Source organism: Triticum dicoccoides, chromosome 4A, assembly GCF_002162155.2.
Source record: "Triticum dicoccoides isolate Atlit2015 ecotype Zavitan chromosome 4A, WEW_v2.0, whole genome shotgun sequence".
Taxonomy (NCBI): domain Eukaryota; kingdom Viridiplantae; phylum Streptophyta; class Magnoliopsida; order Poales; family Poaceae; genus Triticum; species Triticum dicoccoides.
Window position 1 is genome coordinate 181,633,560 of NC_041386.1, and position 14,565 is coordinate 181,648,124.

Below are 14,565 nucleotides of genomic sequence, written 5' to 3' on the forward strand. Positions count from 1 at the left end.
GTTTACTATCAGTAACCGTGTGAGATGCAGCACAAAATATCCTGGAGCACCGTCGGTGTATAGTATGCCTATGGCTTACGCGAGAAGGTGCGTCGGCTACAGTCCACAGCCGGCGTCTCAAGCACACTAGCTCGCTCCCCAAATATCATTTCACTATTCAATGGTCGCCGGTGAAAGATGGGCACGTGGAACCGCGTCGTGAGGGCAACTTCAGTAGCCCACTCCTGCGAGAGCGCGGCCGCAGCCGCCATCCGTGTGCTAACAAGGTGCATGAGCGCGGCCACTATCTGCGACCGGGCGGCAAAGGCAGCCCAAACGGCCGCTGTTGCTTCTCAGGTGGCGGCAGCAACATCTGCCTCGGGGATAGCAACTGGCAAGATCGGCACAATAGTTGTCCATTCCGCAGCGGAGGCCTTATCCCTGATGGAGGCCGCCCATGCCCATCTCCTGGCGGTCACCGCACAAATTGAACGAAGCTTCTCCAACAACAAACGACAACCCACGGCCGGAGAGCTGGCAATCACCGAGAGCGTTCAAGCAGTCGTCCGTTCCTCCACCGCATACCTTGCGATGACGGAGCCTGTCCAAGACCAGATCGTGTCCACCCACGCCCAGCTCGGTGCGGCCTTTTCAAAAGAGATGGCGGATGCGGATGGCGAGATGCTTGCCGAGTATGGTGTGATGGATGCCATGGAGCCCCTTCCCCAGGAGACTGTCGGGAGCGAGCTGGGCATGGAGGCGGCGGCGGAGATCGACGAGCACCAGCCGTAGTAGTACTCTTGTTTTGTTTAATTAAGAGCGTCGGACTTAATTTGTTAGAGTAATGTTTAGGTCAGCTAGCTCAGTTTAATTGCTGAACTTGATCGATTAAAAAGTGTAGGTGTGATGTAGTCTCCTTTGTGTACCCAAATTATGCAATGACATGGATGACCACTATAACCATGGAAATTCGAACCAAAACTTTTGACGTTCAAACTCATCACACACGGGTGAAGCTATCTGAATCGTTTGTGATGTACACATATCGTACACAGTTCTGAATAAGGGACCGTGTCTGATGACACTTTGCGTGCCAGTTTGTTGGCTGAAGTGATTCCAAATTTTCGGCTTCCGCGGAAATATCTACCTCCCCGCCCCCTCCTCCTTACCAAAAGCCACATTTCCCCTCTTTCCACCTTCCTTTCCAAGTTGAAATCTTCACTCCTTGCATGCAGCGCCGCCTCCTCGTCGGTGACCCTCCTTCACGTTGTCCGGCCTTGTCTATCTAGACAGGTAATCCACATCGACCCCCATCCTCCTCCTCCTTCAACATCCCACATGCCCCGACCGCCGCCGCGAGCGCGACACCTTCCACCCAAGTCACCGACCCCTCCACCAAATAAGCGCCGCCCTAGGCCATGGTGCACGCAATATAGCCAGGATCTCAAGGAGTATTTGGCAGCGGAGAAGCAAATCGCGGCTGCATGCGCGGGTGAGGTCGCGATGGCTGCCATTCATGCCGACCCCCAGATCTTGGAGGAGCACCTTGCCATTTGCTAGCTACGCCGGTTAAGCATGCTCGGTTTACCCTTTGCATGTGCCGCTCCTGCCTTTCCTTCACAAATTCTAGTGAATTGTGCTATCTAATTTTACCATGCAATCTGTTACTCTAGTGTATGTGTTCTATATGTCATGCGGTGTGGTGCTCATTTATTAACTGTTTTGTTAATTAGTTGTCGTCTTCAGTTAATAGTTTGGTTCAATTCTGCAAATGTGATGTTCAATTCTTCAGGCTGCAATTTTGTATTGTCTTCCATGTGAGAAATAAATCGAAATTATCTTTACAAAATACATGAGAAACGAATATAATTGCTATATTTCCAAGCTGTCAAGCATGCTTGGTTTGGTTATACATTGTGCAATGTGGTGCTCAGTTAACGTTTTGGTTCATTTGTGTAGTGGTGTTTAGTTAACTGTTTGGTTCAATTCTGCAATGCGATGTTCAGTAGTTGTGGGTGCATTCTGTTATTGTATACCATGTGAGGAATAAATTGAATTTGGTTGTAGTAAATACATGAGAAACAAATACAATTGCTACAATTAGTTGTAGTTAACTGTTTGGTTAACTGTCTGATCTTGTATTAGGAGTATGTTATATTGTCCAATGTGGTGCTCAGTTAATGTTTGGTTCATTTGTTGTGGTGTTTAGTTAACTGCTTGGTTCAATTCTGCAATGTGATGTCCAATTATCGTGGATATAATTTTGTATTGTTGTGCATTTGTAGGAATAAATCGAATTTGGCTGCACTTAATACATTAGAAACATATACGAGTGTTATATTTCCTAGTTTTTAATCATGCTTGGTTTGGGTAAATGGGTTTTCCGTGTGGCTTGAAATAATCTGATGAATCTGCAATGTGCTTATTTTTTATCAACATATTTTACTGATAGCATGCGAACCCTTACTTAACCTGATGACTAACTATCTTATATGTGTTGCAGGGAAACAATGGGAAGCACCGAGGTTTACAATCGAGGTTAGCACGTGCAAGGTCCATTCTCTAATAGCACATTATTGTGCAATTGCAAGAACCATTCTAATATTTTGGTTTTTAACAATTTGGTCTTGCACATGTAGGTCCTCCTGTCAGAGGTTTTGACCCATAGTTCGACCCTTTTTGCATATGGGGAAATGAGTTGTCCATGAATATCAATCAAATCAAGAAACTCAGAAAGATTGTTAGAATAAAGAAATTAGCAACAAAAAACAACAAGATATTTGTCTGCACAATGAAGAAGACATCAGTTCACTACAAGATGGTACTAACTATTATACCTTGCTTTTTTTTATTCTTTTGCCCCATTTCCAATATAGAGAAGATATTTATGCACATCCTTGTTTTCAGGCCTTTCCAAAGCAGTTCACTGATGATTACCTCTCAAACCACCTCTATGGTCAGGAGGCGAGGAAGGTATTCATACAACACCCACGGTTCAATATTGAAGTGTTCCTGAAGAGGACGAAGGACGGACGGTCAAATCATCCACATGCACTGGCCTAAAGTTGGAAAGACCTTCAACATGAATGAAGGCTCAATATTCGCCTTCCGCTTCAGCAGTTTTCCAGATGGGATGCATCTGTCTATATACCGTCTATGATGCTAATTTCGAAAGGTTCTACATGTTGCATGTGGAACTTGCTGCTATTGTAGTTGTGTAATGGGGTAGCTGAGTGCTGAAGCTATATCATGTTGTACTATGATGTATTTCAATTATGAAATTCTGTTTCGTTAATATGGAAATGAAATATATTGTGTGCTTAATATGAAATGTCAATTATATTAATAAATGGATTACGAATAATAGGATAATTAGCCTGCTAATGGAAAATTAGCCTGCTAAATGGGTTTTGCTATTCCAAACGGTTTTTGAAAAAATACCGTGGGCAATGACCTCAGGCAACGCACACAGTTTCTAGGAATAAACCGTGTTGGATCAATGAACAATCACACACGATTTTCTCTTGAAAACTATTTGTGTTAGGCCACCTTGCGCAAACGTTTACCACATAAAAACTGTGTGTGATGGACAACCTTTGCCATACAGTTTCTTCTACGGGCCGTGTGTGATACATTCAATAACGCAAATGATTTAACGTGAAAATTGTGTGTGATGTACCTGTGAACGGAAACATTTTCCTTCAAGCGATTGTGTGGGATGTATATACGAATGGAAACTTCTAGCGGGGACTAACTGTGTGGGATGTACTTGCGACTGGAAACAATTTCGTCGTATAATTGTATTTTTAGCTCTACTGTACGTATTTCCGTATTTGAGCACTCGCCGGCCGCACACGTTCTCATTTTGCCGAGCGTGCATGCCAGGAGGGCATATCCTCAACGGTTTCTGGGTCGTGTGGGAAGGACCCCCTATCGCCCACATTCACTTGGCGACGGTTCCAAATACTGTTGCGGAAAGGGGTTAAAACTCGTTTGTTTAGGACCGACGCACACTAGTGATTGCTAGGTTGAGCATCAACATGAACATCATAATTATCACTAGGTTCATGTTCATTACCAGATTGTGTTTCAACATCAGAAATAGAAATATCATTGGGATTCTTAGGTGTGTCAACAACAGGTTCACTAGAAGCATGCAAAGTCCTATCATTTTTTCTTTTTCTTCTTATTAGAAGGACTAGGTGTATCAACATTAGTTCTCTGAGAATCTTGCTCAACTCGCTTAGGGTGGCCCTCAGGATACAAAGGTTCCTGAGTCATTTTACCCCCTCTAGTCATAACTCTAACAACATTATCATTTCTCTTATTATTTAATTAATTAAGCAAATCATCTTGTGCTTTAAGCACTTGTTCTACCTGAGTGGTAACCATAGAAGCATTTTTACTAATAAGTTTAAGGTCACCTTTAACTCTAGACATATAATCACTCAAGTGTTCAACCATATAAGCATTACGTTTCAATTGTCTACCAACATAAGCATTAAAGTTTTCTTGTTTAACAATAAAATTATCAAACTCATCCAAGCATTGGCTAGCAGACTTACTACGAGGAATATCTCCTTCATCAAATCTATAGAGATAATTTACCTTTACTACTTGTGTCGGGTTATTAAGACCATGTATTTCTTCAATAGGTGGTAAATTATTAACATCTTCAGCTTTAATACCCTTTTCGTTCATAGATTTCTTTGCCTCTTGCATATCTTCAGGACTGAGAAATAGAATACCCCTTTTCTTTGGAGTTGGATTAGGAGTTGGTTCAGGAAGTGTCCAATCATTATCATTACTCAATATATTATTCAATAGCAATTCAGCTTGCTCAACAGTTCTTTCCCTGAAAACACAACCAACACAACTATCCAGGTGGTCTCTGGAAGCATAAGTTAGTCCATTATAAAATATATCAAGTATTTCATTTTTCTTGAGAGGATGATCAGGCAAAGCATTAAGTAATCGGAGAAGCCTCCCCAAGTTTGTGGGAGACTCTCTTCTGCAATTTGCACAAAATTGTATATTTCCCTTAAGGCAGCTTGTTTCGTATGAGCGGGGAAATATTTAGCAGAGAGGTAATAAATGATATCCTGGGGACTACGCACGCAACCAGGAGCAAGAGAATTAAACCATGTTTTAGCATCACCCTTTAATGAGAATGGAAATAACTTAAGGATATAGTAGTAACGAATTTTTTCCTCATGAGTGAATAGGGTGACTATATCATTCAATTTAGTAAGATGTGCCACAACAGTTTCAGATTCATAGCCATAAAAAGGATCATATTCAACCAAAGTAATTAACTCAGGATCAACAGAGAAATCATAATCCTTATCAGAAATACAGATAGGTGAAGTATCAAAAGTAGGGTCATATTTCATTCTAGCATTCAAAGACTTTTCTTTTAGCTTAGCTAACAGTTTCTTAAGATCATATCTATCTTTGCAAGCAAAAAAGGTCTCTAGCAGTTTTTTCATCCATAACATAACCCTCAGGCACATTAGGCAATTCATATCTAGGGGGAGAATCTTCATCATCACTTTCATCAATGTTATTTGTTTCAATAATTTCATTTTCTCTAACCCTAGCAAGTTGTTCATCAAGAAATTCACCTAATGGCACGGTATTATCAAGCATAGAAGTAGTTTCATCATAAGCATCATGCATAGCAGAAGTGGCATCATCAATAACATGTGACATATCAGAATCAATAACAGGTGTAGGTGTCGCAAATTTACTCATAACAGAAGGTGAATCAAGTGCAGAGCCAGATGGCAGTTCCTCACCTCCCCTCGTAGTTGGGGGAAAATCTTGGTTCTTTCATCTTTCAAGTTCCACATAGTGATCAACAGATATAAATCCCGAGTGACTCAAATAATAGAGCTATGCTACCCGGCAACGGTGCTAGAAAATAGTCTTGATAACCCACAAGTATGGGGGATCGCAATCGTTTTCGAGGGTAGAGTACTCAACACAAATTTATTGATTCGACACAAGGGGAGCCAAAGAATATTCTCAAGTAGTAGCAGTTGAGTTGTCAATTCAACCACACCTGAAAGACTTAATATCTGCAGCAAAGTATTTAGTAACAAAGTAGTATGGAAGTAATGGTAGCGGTGGCAAAAGTAACAATAGTAGTTTTTGTAGCAATCGTAACAGTGGCAATGGAAAAGTAACTAAGCAAAGATCAATATGTGAAAAGCTCGTAGGCAATGGATCAATGATGGATAATTATGTCGGATGCAATTCCTCATGCAACAGTTATAACATAGGGTGACACAGAACTAGCTCCAGTTCATCAACGTAATGTAGGCATGTATTCTGAATATAGTCATACATGCTTATGGAAAAGAACTTGCATGACATCTTTTGTCCTACCCTCCCGTGGCAGCGGGGTCCTATTGGAAACTAAGGGATATTAAGGCCTCCTTTTAATAGAGTACCGGGCCAAAGCATTAACACTTAGTGAATACATGAACTCCTCAAACTACGGTCATCACCAGGAGTGGTCCCGATTATTGTCACTTCAGGGTTGCGGGATCATAACACATAGTAGATGACTATTGACTTGCAATATGGGATCAAGAACTCACATATATTCATGAAAACATAATAGGTTCGGATCTGTAATCATGGCACTCGGGCCCTAGTGACAAGCATTAAGCATAGCAAAGTCATAGCAACATCAATCTTAGAACATAATGGATACTAGGGATCAAACCCTAACAAAACTAACTCGATTACATGGTAAATCTCATCCAACCCATCACTGTCCAACAAGCCTACGATGAGATTACTCACGCACGACGGTGAGCATCATGAAATTTGTGATGGAGGATGGTTGATGATGACGATGGCGGCGGATTCCCCTCTTCGGAGCCCCGAACGGACTCCAGATCAGCCCTCCCAAGGAAGATTAGGGCTTGGCGGCAGCTCCATATCGTAAAACGCGATGAATCCTTCTCTCTGATTTTTTATCCCCGAAAGTGAATATATGGAGTTGGGGTTGAGGTCGGTGGAATCCTAGGGGGCCCACGAGGCAGGGGGCGCGCCCTGCACCCTCGTGGAGAGTGTGTGGCCCCCCTGATGCTGATTCTTTTTCCAGTATTTTTTATTAATTCCAAAACGTGTCTCCGTGGATTTTCAGGTCATTCCAAGAACTTTTATTTCTGCACAAAAATAACACCATGGCAGTTCTGCTGAAAACAACGTCAGTCCAGGTTAGTTCCATTGAAATCAAAACAAGGGCAAAAGTGTTTGGAAAAGTAGATATGTTGGAGATGTATCACAACCTTTATTATGCAGTTTGTCGCTTTTATTATTTGCCATCACAAGTTCGTACAACGCTCAATTTTCCCTTACACTAAATGATCCAACACTTTTAGAAGCAATTTGTATTTCCTTATTGCACCGATGACAACTTACTTGAAGGATCTTACTCAATCCATAGGTAGGTATGGTGGACTCTCAAAACAAGATTTGGTTTAAGGGTTTTGGATGCACAAGTAGTATCTCTACTTAGTGCAGAATTTTTGGCTAGCAAAGATGGGGGAAAGAATGACATGTTAAAAGGATCTATGATAATATAACTTCTGTGTGAATATGAACAAACATAAATCATTATGTTGTCTTCCTTGTCCAACGTCAACAATTTTGGCATATAATATCTTGATGGGGGCTCACAATCACAAAAGATGTCCATGATAGTATACTTGTATGTGAATCTTCTCTTCCCTTATTAATTCTTTCATGAATTGCATCATTGACCAATGTTATGTTTGTAAATCTCCAATAAAATTTCCTACTTATACTCTTCCTTATGTGATGTCACTACATACCATAAGATTATCATATGATCTTTTTCATTTATTTCCTTTCTTTTTATTGAACATGAAAGTAAAGAGAACAAAACTTCAAACCAAACTTTATTATACATCTTGGACACGATTACAAGGATAGATCACTAAGCAAACACTCGAAAAGAAAGGATCGAATTAAAATTTTATTCATCTATAGAAAAATATAACTATGGATCGACCTAAGATAAGTAAAGGCAAAAGATATTGGAGGTGATACGATACCGGGGCACCTCCCCCAACTTGGCACAAGCCAAGGGGAGTGCCCATACCCGATACTCAATTTTCCTTTGGTGATGAAGGAGGAGGTGGTGATGAAGTGGTAGCAATCTTATCCTTATTGCTCAAAAGATACTACAATCTACGGATGACACTCTGGAGGAAGGTGATATGCTCTTGCAATAGAATATTTTCACGAGTAAGATATTTATTTTGCACAAGAACCGTTTTAATGATCCAAAAGGCTTCAATCTCAGTGGGGGTAAGATAATCATAGTAAGCTTTAAGGATATCCTCGTCTTCATCCTCGGCAGGTAGGGCTTGCTCGACCACCGGCGCTTGATCTCCAGTGGCCTCCTTGCTCTTGTCCCCTTTGAAGGCTTCCTCAGGCTCTTCTCTCTTCAGCTCGATCTTCATCAACCAAGCATCCTGTCCTACGTTGTTGGAGGAGGGAGAACACATGATGCCTGGCTTAACAGATCTGGCTGAAAATAGCAAGAAAAGAAAATATAAGATTTCTCCGTGATACGGTGGTCAATAGGTTCGGGGGTATATAAAGATTTTTTATCTTGGGAAACAAGCAAACGGAAGAAAAACGGAGTCCGGAAGGTACCCGAGGTGGGCACAACCCACCTGGGCATGCCTGGCTGCCAGGCGCGCCCTGGTGTCTTGTGCCCACCAGGGGTGCCTTCCGGGTTGCACTGGTGCGCGTCGGTCCTAAACAAACGGTTTTTAACCCTTTTCCGTGACGACATTTGGAACCGTCGCCAAGTGAGTGTGGGCGATAGGGGGTCCTTCCCACACGACCTAGAAACTATCGGGGATATGCCCTCCTGGCACACACACTCGGCAAAATGAGGTTGTGTGCGACCGGCGAGCGCTCAAATACGGAAATACGTATAGTAGAGCTAAAAATACAATTATACAACGAAATTGTTTCCGGTCGCATGTACATTCCACAAATTCTATCCCCGCTAAACGTTTCCATTCGTATGTACATCCCACACAGTCGCTCCAAGGAAAACGTTTCCGTTCACAGGTACATCACACACAATTTTTCCCGTTAAATCGTTTGTGATAACGTTTCCATTGCACACGATATTAATAATTTTATCATTTGCGTTATTGAATGCATCACACACGGTGCGTAGAAGAAACTGTGTGGCAAAGGCTGTCCATCACACACACTTTTTTTGTGGTAAACATTTGCGCAAGGTGGCCTAACGCAAACAGTTTTCAAGAGAAATTCGTGTGTGAAGTGGAGATTGATCGAACACGTAGTGGATCATAGAAACATTTCTGATCTCCACGTATATCGTAGATGTTTCGCTTTCACAAACCGCGTGCAGTGTAATCCCTAATTAATCCCTAATTTAGAAATCACATGTTTTGAATTTGAAAGTAGGCAATCACTTATTTCATATCCAACCATGTTTATTACAAATATAGGTTCAACCACGAATCCATAATGCGATGCACAGGTACATATATTGAAGAACTACAGAAGCACCAAGTAAAGAATGATGAACCACAATTATACTAAAGAATGTAAAGAGAGAGGCGAAAGACATTTTGGTTGCTGGAGAGGGTGAAGCGGAATGCCCATATTGTGCCCTCCTAAATGCGTAATGCGTGCACGACTCTAGGCCAACCCCTTGTGATGGCTGCCTGTCCATCCTTCACTGTCTTCATTCGGACTTCTCGATGCTCATTGTAGTCTGGATGAAATACTTTAACCTTCATTGCGTGTCCACCAATCATGTACTTTGCGAGGTAATCTTGAGTGAACTACTTCAGGAACCACTGGGAACAAAAAAGATTCAGACATTGTTGTCTAACAACTCATTATGGGCAGTAAAAAGAGAAGGCTGCAGAGTTTGTAGTTACCATCCTACAGCTCACTGTTGTGTTGGATAGAGCATAACCAAATAATTTGTTTGCCACAATTCGTATCTTTTTGATAATAATCCTTATCATTTTCCTCACTTGATGCTTGTTCATCAATATCTCATTACCCCATACGCAAAAAGGGTCAATGCGTGGATCCTTGCCAAGGGCATATGTACCTACAAGCAACAAGTCAATATTAGAAGCTAACTAGTGTCCAGGCCTGGATCTATATGCACTACATTATGGAACGACGGGGGGAGTACAAGCCGAGGGATGAAGCTAACCTCGGCGGAAAATGGTGGCCACTCCCGTTGTTGTCCTGCGTAAGTAGTGAAAAGGCATGATAAGTACAGCAATCTTAACATCAAACAAATATAGAAAAGGTAAACAACATCATCTCCAAATGATAGCTTGAATGTGTTGGTTTCGGCATGCTGTTAAAGCAGATATAAAATGGAAGGCAATGTTACCGACAGTAGGCTTAACAGCCATCAAATATTGCAATTCAAACTAGTATTATTGAAAATGAATAGAACGTAGGTAATGCTTAAACATCACACTGGATAAATGTGTAAAACTGACTTAAAGGGCATGTGTTAACTACACCAGGAATAACTGGAACCAAATATAGCCGTTCAAACTAGTATTGATGTAGTCAAGCGGCACAGTTCCGACTTGCACATAATGAACAACACATTGTGAATGACTGAAATAAACAAGGCATAAATGACCAGTATAACAACCAAATATAACCATTGAAAACTAGACAGAGTCTCACGGCAACCAACCTAACAAGCAAATACAGATAAACATGGCATATGCTTGAAAACTGGACAAATGCTCACTGCAACCAACCTAACAAGCAGATAAAGATAAACAAGGCATCTGCTTGATAACTGGACAAGTGCTAAAAAAGCAACCTAACAACCAAATATAGATAAACAAGGCATCTGCTTGATAATTGGACAAATACTCACTGCAACCAAACTAAGAACAAAATACAGATAAACAAGGCATCTGCTGGATAATTGGAAAAATGCTCACTCCAACCAACCTAACAACCAAATACAGATAAACAAGGCATCTACTCACTATAAACAACCAAATATAGCCATTCGTGAAACTGAAGTGGACAATTCATACTTAAACATCACACAGACCTATTAAACAATACATTTTTGCATAACTGAAATAATTAAACACGGTACAGTTAAAGCACCGCACGACAAATGCTACTACAACAAAGGGTACGGGTTGGCAAGCTAGAAAAGGTAAGATTTTGAAAGCAGAAGTGCTCCCTGGGTGATTTTGGTAATTAATGTCAACATATCTCTTGTTGGACTAATGCTTTCATCTAGTATGCTTCACATAAAGTTCAACAATGGAGTGGCATGGACTAGAGGATGTGAACCCCTTCGAGATGACAAGGACGAAGGATTGGCTCAAGCTCAAAGCTCAGGACTCTACATTTTTCATTTTAGTGATCCATGATCACATTGAGTCCATAGGAAAGCCAATACTATTAAGAGGGGATGAGGTGTTGCTTAATGCCTTGCTTGCTCAAAGTGCTTAGTGATATGCTCCACAGCCCTCAACCACTTTCTCACATCCACATTTGTCCCAAACCAAAAGTCAAACTCGTCCCCACTGAAACTTTATATCCGGTGCCACCGAGTTCTCTTGACATAGCCACTGCTAGAAACCCTAATCAATTCGGTCTCACCGATGGGATGTCAGTCTCACCGAGATGGGCTTGCAAACTCTCTGTTGCCTATTGCATTAATTTCGGTCTCATCGAAATATGAAATTGGTCCCACCGAGTTTGCTTGGCCAACTCTCTGTTTTGCTTATTACCCAAATCGGTCCCACTGAGTTTGTGTAATCGGTCCAACCGAGATAAGGCTTTACCCTAACCCTAGCACATCGGTCCCACCGTGTTGATCATGTCGGTCCCACTAAAATGCCTAATGGTCACATTATGAACCAAATCGGTCCAATCGAGTTTTATAATTCGGTCCCGCCGAGTTTGGAGATTTGTGTGTAACGGTTAGATTTTATGTGGGGGCTATATATACCCCTCCACCCACTCTTCATTCGTGGAGAGAGCCATCATAACATGCCTACACTTCCAACATACATTTTCTAACAGAAAACCACCTACACTTGTGTTGAGGTCAAGATATTCCATTCCAACCACATAAATCTTGATCTCTAGCCTTCCCCAAGTTGCTTTCCACTCAAATCATCTTTCTACCAAATCCAATCCTATGAGAGAGAGAGTTTAATGTTGGGGATACTATCATTTGAAGAACAAGAGCAAGGAGTTCATCATCAACACACCATCTATTACCTTTTGGAGAGTGTTGTCTCCTAGATTGGTTAGGTGTCACTTGGGAGCCTCCGTCAAGATTGTGGAGTTGAACCAAGGAGTTTGTATGGGCATGGAGATCGCCTACTTCGTGAAGATCTACCCTAGTGAGGCAAGTCCTTCGTGGGCGATGGCCATGGTGGGATAGACAAGGTTGCTTCTTCGTGGACCCTTCGTGGGTGGAGCCCTCCGTGGACTCGCGCAACCGTTACCCTTCGTAGGTTGAAGTCTCCATCAACATGGATGTACGATAGCACCACCTATCAGAACCACGCCAAAAATCTCCGTGTCTCCAATTGCGTTTGCACACTCCAATCCCATCCCTTTATGTTCTTGCAACTTGCATGATTTACTTTCCGCTGCTCATATACTCTTATCATGCTTGCTTGATATGTATTGTGAATGTTTGAACTTGTGCTAAAACTCCACTTCAACTTAAAGAATTTAAAAACTGCAACTTTTCTTGCTAAGAGTCTATTCACCCCCCTCTAGACACCTCTTCTCGATCCTTTCAATTGGTATCCGAGCATTGGTCTCCATTTCTTTGGTTTAAACACCTTTGGAGGAAGATGGATGAGTCTATGTTGGGGAGTCTTAGACATAGAGTTCCTATACTTGACGGAGAGTACTTTCATGAGTGAAAAAATGAGATGCTTGAGATTTTCAATGAATATCATTTGACCAACTACATTACTACTCCTTGTGCTCACATTGTTGATCCCTTGCATCCCACACCCGATGAGGATCTTGACATGATTCACAACCTTAGAACTATTAATCTTATTACTAGAGGTTTGCCTAGAAATTTGCTTGGTTGCTTGCCTACTCTTGACTGTGCCTACACCGTATGGAGATTCCTTGAGGAACGATTTCCAAACTATTCCTTGCAAAATCTAGATGAGATTCTCAATAGGTCTATTGCCTTGAGTAAGATGAGTTCCAATGATCCCAAATTTGGTGATTGTTTATTTGAAATTACTAATCTTACGAGTGCCAAAGGAGATGTTGTAATCATTAGCAATATCATTTCTGAAGTCACTAGAATTCATAGAGATGAACATCATTACGGTCATACTTCTAATGAATCACTCTCTCTAGGAATTGATCCACCACATGATGATGTTGAACATGGATACTATGATGAGGATTGAGGGAGTCCTGGATTAGGGGGTGTTCGGGTAGCCAGACTATACCTTCAGCCGAACTCCAGGACTATGAAGATACAAGATTGAAGACTCTGTCCCGTGTCCGAATGGGACTTTCCTTGGCGTGGAAGGCAAGCTTGGCGATGCGGATATTCAAGATCTCCTACCATTGTAACCGACTTTGTGTAACCCTAACCCTCTCCCGTGTCTATATAAACCGGAGGGTTTTAGTCCGTAGGACAACGTCATCATACAACAATCATACCATAGGCTAGCTTTTAGGGTTTAGCCTCCTTGATCTCGTGGTAGATCCACTCTTGTACTACCCATATCATCAATATTAATCAAGCAGGACGTAGGGTTTTACCTCCATCAAGAGGGCCCGAACCTGGGTAAAACATTGTGTCCCTTGTCTCCTGTTACCATCCGTCCTAGACGCACAGTTCGGGACCCCCTACCCGAGATCTGCTGGTTTTGACACCGACATTGGTGCTTTCATTGAGAGTTCCTCTGTGTCGTCGCTTTCAGGCCCGATGGCTTCTTCGATCATCAACCACGATGCAGTCCAGGGCGAGACTTTTCTCCCCGGACAGATCTTCATCTTCGGCGGCTTCGCACTGCGGGCCAACTCGCTTGGTCACCTTGAGCAGATCGAAAGTTACGCCCCTGGCCATCAGGTCGGGTTTGGAAGCCTAAACTACACGGCTGACATCCGCGGGGACTTGATCTTCGACAGATTCGAGCGACAGTCAAGCGTGCCGCACTGTCTCGATGGGCATGATATAGTTCTGCCGTCGAACAGCGCCTTGGAGGCCGCACACGCATCGGTTCCGACCATTGATTCGGAGCCCACTTCGCAATCGAGGATCAGCGGTTGGACGCTGCCTCAGGGGCTGCGATCTCAGAGGCGATCAAGCCGAACTCCAGCCCCGCACTCCGCATGGCCCGTGACTCCGAGGAGCCGGATTCCTCTCCGAACTCCGAGCCCCCAGCACCCCCGCCGATCGAATCCGATTGGGCGCCGATAATGGAGTTCACCGCCGCGGACATCTTTCAGCACTCGCCCTTCGGCGACATCCTGAATTCTCTAAAGTCT